The following is a 9,035-nucleotide window of genomic DNA, read 5'->3' on the forward strand; positions in this document are numbered from 1 at the left end:
ACATTAGCTCCCCCTGAAGATGTAAATATTAACTTAACAGCTTGCAGATAGATTTCTATTTTTAAAAAAGGAGCTGTATTTTTTTTTAAAACAGCAGGTCAGGAGGTGGTGCTCTGATGAGATGATCAGTTCTCTGGTTTTTACTATTGACAGCTACGTGTTGAGCAAAAGAAAATTTTTGTTATTCTAGAAACTACTGACAACATTTCTGCCACATGCTAAATAAAGAGTGTAGCGTTTGCATGTTCTCCACATGTACTCGGGGTTCTCAAGCTTCCTCCCACAGTCCAAAGACATGCACATATTCACTGATGTGAATGTGAGTGTGAGTGGTTGTTTGTCTCTGTGTGCCCTGTGATGAACTGGTGACTTGTTAAGGGTGTAGCCCAATGTTCACTGGGATAGGCTCCAGCCCCACCCTTACCCTGATGAGGATAAGGGTGGGTCAAACGGGTCAAAGTAACAAAACTGTGTTTTCAGACCTTAAATTATCAAGTTCATTCATTTTGAAACAACACAATACTATTGTTAAAAGAAGAGTTCAGAAATCAGTCTTTGGTGAAATAACTCTGCTGGTCTGTGACTTTGTTGTCTGTATCAGGATAGTAACTAGAGAGATAGTAACTGGAAGAATCAGGCTGCTGAGGAAATAATGATTTCAGCTGAGCGTGTTAGTAAGTCAGTGTTGTAGTTTATTGTTGCTTTACAGTAACAGTCATCAGTTGTCACAGTTTATTTCAGCTCAGTTTGACAGACACAATACCTTCAATGACTACACACACACACACACACACACACACACACACACACACACACACACACACACACACTTACACCTGATATTAAAATGTGTTCTTGCTGTCTCGAATGTGATCTATGATCAGATCTCAATATGGAAACTAGTTATCAATACACATGGCACAATCCTGCATGACATCATTTATTTAGAGCTACTGCTGCTACATCTGACGGGCCTGTTAGCAGGAAGAGGAAAAGTTAAATGACTTTTTTTTTCTTTGTGAAGAATGAGGTGTCACACCTGGCTGAGAACGTGGTTCAATGCTGATCTGATCCAGATGTGTTCATTTGCACCTGGCATAGACATCCAGGTACAGATCACATTTTAATGCCAGGTGTAAATAAGGTTTTAAAAGCAGCGATGGAGCGATGGGAGAAATGTTTCACATGGAGGCTAGAGGTAATAATAGTCAACATTTTCTTTCTTTCTTTATTTAAAACAAATAAAGGAATGTGTTTGCCTTCTGTCTACTGTCTGTCTACATTCTAAACACATTCATTCATTTGTTTTGGCACTGACACAAAAGCTACACTGACAAAGATAATAAAGACAGACACTGTTCATGACACCAATGAGAATAAGTGGAGCACGTTTGATTTTACTGGAGTTAAAAACACTATAGAGACAGACAGTGACGTTCAACATGAAGACAGTAGTTTCAGTTTGAAGTGAAAAATGTCGAGAGGACTTCTTTTGCACAGAGGATGAACTCTGGATGTGATCATGATGAACACAAGGACTGAAAAATGGATGAACATGTGCTGATGAAGCAGAACAATTGTTTCTCAGTTTGATATTTGACTGTCTCAAACAGGGAGAGGTGAAGTGTGACATTAAAATGTTTGATGTGTCTGTGTGTCTGTGTGTGTGTGAGTGTGTGGTGTTCATGTGGAAGAGTGTTCACACACTGCTGAACCCACCAGTGTCCACTTCAACACCAGAATATGACCTAAACACACTCATTAAAAGGTAAATATGATGCCATTACCACTTTAATGGACGTAAACCCAACAACTCATCTACACTCCTGTTTATATTTCATTACATAATTACACATTTCACAGCAAATATGTTTCACTCTGCCGTCACTGCAGTGGTAGAGTGAAACATATTAAAAAGACTCACATGAATTACCATGACAGTCTGAATGTCAGATTTCTGTGAGGTGAAGCTAGCTTATGACTTCAATAATCAAACTCCATCATTTTTTGCTTTGAAGACGTGCAGCATTTAATAAAAATCACATTTTAGAGAGAAGATCTACCACCCTGTTTTTCAAAAAAAAATGACACGCTGTGTAAAATGCAAATAAAAGCAAAATGTGACAATGGCAAAACATTGAAATACCATATTTAACTGAAAATAGTACAAAGACAAGCGAAAAACCTGAAATCCTGCATCAGACAAGAATGTGACACAGAGCAAAGAACAGCAAAGTGTCCTCAGTTCATAGACGCTTACAGAGTGTTGTTAAAAGAAGAACTGATAAACCGAGTGGTAAATATGACCCTGTCCACCTTTTTTCATTTTCTAAATATCAAGTTTTGACTAGCTGTCTTTGTGCTATTTTCAATTTAAAGTGTGGGTCCAATGTTTCCACATCATTGTATTTTGTCTCTATTTACATATTTGTACATCTGTGTACGTATTTGCACTCTCTCCTTCCAAGCATGTAAGAAAAACTCTGGCTGCCAAATTCACATAAAAAGCAAACATCCATATCTAGATCAGTATTTAGTTTGTCTGTTCTGGGCTGCTGTAGAAAAATGGTGGTTCAACATGGCGGACTCCGTGGAAGAGGACCCGCTCTCAATGTAGATATAAAGGGCTCATTTTAAGAGAGACAAAAACACAATGACTCTTATTTTCATGTGATCATACACTAATGAAAACATAATAAATATTATATTCCATTGCTGCCATTAAATGGTCCTAACTCTGACACACTGGACCGTTTTTTTGGAAATGGGGTGTAGTACAAAGCTAGCAGGGGGCTTGCAGGCATGCAAGAAGATATTTCTGTTTGGTGTTGACTTCATTTTTATTTTTTTTTCATTTCAGTTACTTCAAAACAAAATATTCAAATATAATAGTTTGTAAACTGTGTGTTGAAGTTGTCCAGCAGGTCCTCTGCAGTACATCTAATCTATAACACAAAATGACCAGCCTCAGGTGTTTGCAGAGTGTGCATGCAGCACATGTGTTTAGATTGAGCTGTGTGTGTGTGTGTGTGTGTGGGTACAGATGCATCTGTGGTTCATGTTTCCTCTTGTTTTGACAGCACAGATGGACAGGTTATAAAGCTCCTTATCATCTAATCAGGACACACACACACACACACACACACACACACACACACACACACGCACACACACATCATCATCATCATCACAATAATACTTGAGACATACCTGCATTATGCATACAGGCACAGAGAGGATAGTACACTGTGTGTATACAGTAAGAACAAGAGCAGGAGAGGATGTGCAGACAAACACCTAATATACACACACACATACACACACACACACACACACACACATACACACACACACACACACACACAGTGAGGGAGTGCGATCAATAGTTTCTTTGTCCACCCTCAGTGCAGCTGCTCTACAACCCACATCTTCTCTCCGTCTATTTCCTTCCTGGTCTTCACACCTCTTCTTTTTTCTCTCCTGTAATGAAAGAGAAATATGGATCATATTAAAAGAGAAAAGAGAAACCAGATGTGCCTCTTCAAAGAGGAGAGAGAACTTTTATTGCTCCTGTGTTTCTGTATTCTACATGATCTGTTAAATTAGTATTTTTATGACTTTTTCCACCTCCTTCACACTAGAAGAAAAGTGACTCCAGAGAAAAGTGTTGATGATATTTCCATGATTTCCATGACCACCAGTCATAAGTGAAGCATCACATGAATCAATATTACCTTAATAGACACACAGGAAAATCGCTTATTATGTATGTGCCTCAAGCCACAGTATAATTAGTAAATTATATTAGCTAAAGTATATTAGCCTGGTTATGTGCTGAGACCACTAGGTCGGATGATTCCAGAGGACTAAAATTCAAAGTAAAGACGAGAACGTTAAGCCTGCTGTGTGTAGAGTTAACACATGCATGGTTAAACATTGTGCTGTATGTGAAAAAACATATTAGTAAGAATGAGAACTGGCTTTTTCCACCAACATGGAACAGGCTCTGTTCCAGTTCTCGCAACTCATTTTGAAACTTTTGGGGAGAAAAATAAATCAGATTAGCGAAATAGAAGTAGAAATATCAGATGCATTGTTGTAAAATCTGGTCCAGACACTCGTGGTCATCAGAGGGTTAACCCTTTATCGGGCAAGGAACCATATATGGTCACTTCCACAGACTTTTAAATCGTCTATCTATCAATGAAGTTTTTTTTTACCCTAGGTTGGTGAGTGACAAAAAAATCTTCTTATATCCAGCAATAACACTCCAGGGGTGACATTTTGAATTTCTAAGTATTTCAATGAGTTCCCAATAAAGAGTTAACGCTGCAGACTTTGGTCAAACCCTCAATCTTTCCTACACCATCAGGTTGTGCCTTTCAGTAAAGTATCTCCCCAATTATTGGATGAATTGCTATGATTTAGACCTTCACATTCCCCTCTCCATCACCAGGTCAAGCTTTTTATGACTGAATACCTGTAAAACTAATGAGATTTCCCCCAGCCTCAGTTCTACTTTGTGTTGTCACAGACGGTGAGCATGCCAAGCGTTACACCTGTTAGCAGGATATTTATTTCCACAACAACGTTTGCTCTTTTCCCCCCGTGATAGCTGCTCGTAGTTTCATATTTACATGTATGCAGGTGAGCAGGTTCATGCGGGTGGCAGGTATCTCTGCTCTGTTTGGTTTCTGTATCTTCTAGCAGGCATAGAAAAGGCGAGAATGTTCTGTGGCAGTAGTAGACTTTTCTCAGCTACAGTATGACCTCCACCCATCACCCTCTCCTCTTTACTCTCCTACATCTTCTCTCCTTCAAAGGTCTTGTCTCAGGTGGGTTTGTGCTGGTGGGACCAGACCAGTATCCGTTTACCCTTCAAACAACAGCACTCTGTTCTTTCTCTCCTTTCCCCTGCCCTCCCTCTGTGTCCTCCTCTTTCATCCCTCTGGCTGTCTCACCTCCCTTCACCACAGTACTCCTTTATCCTCACCTCATCCCTCTTCCATGTAAGCTTCCTGTCACTCTCATCTCTGAATGATGGAGTCAGTTCAGATCTTCACTGCTGCTATCACATATACTGTAAACTATCAAGCCGCTCTACATGAAGAACTCTGATGAGTGCTGCTCTGTGAAATAACTCTGACCTTCAGAGGGTAAACGGCATGCAGCAGTTTACAGTTTGGTGTTGGTGAACTGTGAAAAAATAGCTGCATTCAGTGAAACAGGAATGATTCATTCATTGAAAAATAACAACCACATTAGTCATGATGTGATCATGACTCTTGAATTACCATGACTGCAGCAAAACACCCACACCCACGGCTGACATCGTGAAGTTTGGTCACCGATCCTCTCAGTACAGCGGCCACTTCTCGACATTCCGAATGAGGTTTAGTTTACTCGTGACAAAGAATACTTCTTTAATGTCCAGAGGTGTTTAGAAAATGTTTCTGCAACATTTTAAGAACAAGCAGCACTCAGGGTTCAGGATGTCTTCAGGGTTATCTTTGCACAGGCACAGGAAGTCTGTGTTACAAACTGGGAAATGGAGTTTCCAAAAAAAAGACGCTATTTGAGAAAAAATTCAGGATGTCTCCACTTCTTCTGCTTTCATTTTGACCTGTTTTTTCGTGTGCCTCTTGAAAGCCTCCCCACATTACAGAAGTACAAGAATTGTACTGTTAACTGCTACATGGCACGCTAGAGTGACGCAGATGTGGTGTAGAGTGTGAGATAAATGTCTACTGATGCCACAACAGGGTCAAAGTAGATCATTTACTGCATGGCAGAGGCTGTGTTGTCCCTGTCCCTGACATTATGATGTGTACCAAGGCTAACTGAGCATCAGACTATGAGAAGCGATTAAGAAGACATGCTACAAAAAACTCCCTGATGTGTTTTTGTACAAATAAACACAATGATTTAATATCCACGACAATTCTGAAACTCTGTGCCCTCTTTAGTCTCATCTATTTTTTACCCTCCTCATCCTCTCTGAGCTCTGAAAGTTCTGCCGCACTAAATCTGTCTCCATACACTACATACTGTATATAGGCTAGTCCCAGATTAGTAACTGAACTGGGTTAGTTCTTCCAGGGCTTGATCCATTACACTGTGGTTTCAGAGGACCCAAATTCCTCAGGGACAGCATGCCTACTCCCATTAAAAGTCTGTCCCTTGAGAGGAAATGTGCTGAACTGACTAAAAAATACAGAGAACAGTGTTTGTTGAGCATTTGAGCAAATTGTGGACACATTTTTAGTAATGATCAAGGTTTTTATATTAACAATGAATTCAATGACTACATATAAAGTCAAAGGTGTCAGTAATAATGATGAACACAGAGAATTATCACCCAACTCTGCAATTTCATTCAGCTTTGAAGAGCATTTTAGCCTCCTTCAGCTTGTTGTTTTGGTTTTACAGCCGCAAATGTGCTGTTTTGTAATGGATGTTAAGAGAATACATTTTCATAAAGTAGTCCGCAGCTACGCCAGCTACTCTAATGTACTATATGCTAAAACTAAGCATGATGTCACCCATTGGATGGCGGGCAACCGTTTTGAATTGGCATTATGGTCATCGCTATTTTGTGTTTTGGAGCCAGAAGTGACCATATCTGGACAAGAGTGTGGAGCTGGTGGATGACGTACTGCGAGTTGAACTGCACTTGATTTTGTTTCAGTTTTCAAGCAGGAAAAAATGTCATCCTGCCTGGTCACAAATGTTCTTATATTCTAGATAAACAGTAACTAAAATCTCCTTGTGAAAACATTTGAGGAAAGAAATGGTCAATGCAGTAACTGAATTTGATTCAGATTTGATCATCACTGACTAGTTTGACAGTTTGATCTGAGTTTTGTGAGCCTGGTGTGTTGAGCTAGATGGACAATCACAAAGCAGCGACACCCTAAGCATACTTGCTTTATGGTTTCTTTTACTCTAAATAGGAGCATCATTTACAAAACTAGAAAAATTTCTAAAGAAATTTTGAGTGTGCCTGACTCTGGCCCCGTCGTCCCCATGCATTATTACTGACACTGCTCAGCAAATTCAGTATTAGCAGTTAGCATGTTAACATTAGCATGTTAACATTAGCATGTTAGCATTAGCATGTTATCATTAGCATGTTAACATTAGCATGTTAGCGCTGATGGGCTAACAGTTAACATTAGCATGTTAACATTAGCATGTTAACATTAGCATGTTAGCATTAGCATGTTATACGCAGTTAACATTAGCATGGTTAGCATGTTAAATAGCTTATTACATTAGCATTTCGGCTGAGGCCTTATTAGCATGTTACCCATTAGCATGTTTAGCATTAGCATGTTAATTTAGCATGTGTAGCGCTGATGGCTAACAGTTACATGGGCAATGTGTACCATTAGCATGATTGCAGTCAATCTTTTAGTACATTGCTTTGCACTAGTAATCATGTGCTAACAGTTTAACATTAGTTTGCAGCTGTTACCATAGCATTAGCAGCATGGTGACATAGCATGTTCGCTGAGGGCTAACAGTTAACATTAGCCATGTTGAGCATTCAGCAATGTTAGCATTAGATTTCCATACATGTTTACGCTGTGTCTAACAGTTAACATTGGTTGACCATTAGCATGTTAACATTAGCATGTTATAGTGCGATTTATGTAACAACTTTTTACCAGGACATTACCTAGGTAGCATTGCGCTAACATACTAACGGGATGGCTAAGCATCTACAACATTAACATGTACATTAGCATGTTAACGCTGTATGGGCTAACAGGTTAACAGTGATGTTAGGCCATTAGCTGTTAACCTAGCATGTTAAACGACGATGGGCGCATGTCTTAGGCATTTGACTGGCATGTTAGCGCTGATCACTGCTTTAACTAAGCATTTAGCTTAACTTTAATTAGGCATTTACGCATTAGCATTGGTTAACATTACATGTAATAGCATGTTAACAAGCTGTTACCTATGGGCACTTAGACATTAGCATGTTAACATTGTAGCATTTAGCATTAGCAATGTGTAGCGCTGATGCTAGCAGTTAACTTGCATGTAGTAACATTTACATTAGCATTTTAGTCCATGCTGTTAGCCATTAGCATGTTAACATGCATGTTAGCGCTGATGGCTAACAGTTAACATTAGCAGTTAGCATTAGCATGTTAGCATTAGCATGTTAGCGCTTGATGTGCTTAACAGTTAACATGGCATGTTACATTAGCATGTTAGCGCTGATGGCTAAATTAACATTAGCATGTTAGCATTGGTAGTTAGCTTTAGCATTTAATTAACATGTTGGCATACCATGTTATCCTTACATGTTAGCATAGCATGTTAACATTAGCATGTTACATTAGCATTTTAACGGTGATGCGCTACAATTAACATTAGCATGATAACATTAACATTTAACATTAGCATGTTAACGCTGATGGCTAGCAGTTAACATTAGCATGTTAGCATTAGCATGTTAACATTAGCATGTTAGCATTCGATGTTAATTAGCATGTTACGCTGATGGGCTAACAGTTAACATTGCATGTTAGCATTAGCATGGTTAATTAGCATGTTAGCGCTGATCTTGCTAACAATTAGCATTGGCATGTACCATTAGCATGTTAACGCTATGCTAACATTAACATTACTGTTGCATTGTCCATGTTAGGCATTGCATGTTAAGCATTAGCATGTTAGCATTAGCATTGTTAACGCTGAAGCCCTAGCAATTAACATTACCATGTTGGCATTACCATGTTAATATTAGCATGTATTAATTCCTAGTGGCTAATGGTAATTATCATTAGCATGTTAACGAGTGCTGCTCGTGTCTCTGTCTGCATTTAAGACAAGTTCAAATTAATGCCAAGAACTACTAAAATGGCTGCCGCTCGGCTTCTGGTGGCCCCTCCCCCCTCTTCTCCTTCAGCAGGCCTGAGGTTGCCAAGCAACCAGGACCTATAAGCAGCAGCTGATCTGCACCTTTTAGAATGTCAGTTAGAGACTGAGAGAATGCTGAGAACTCCTCTCGAAAGGAA

Source organism: Larimichthys crocea, chromosome X (genome assembly GCF_000972845.2).
Source record: "Larimichthys crocea isolate SSNF chromosome X, L_crocea_2.0, whole genome shotgun sequence".
In the NCBI taxonomy this organism is placed as follows: Eukaryota; Metazoa; Chordata; class Actinopteri; family Sciaenidae; genus Larimichthys; species Larimichthys crocea.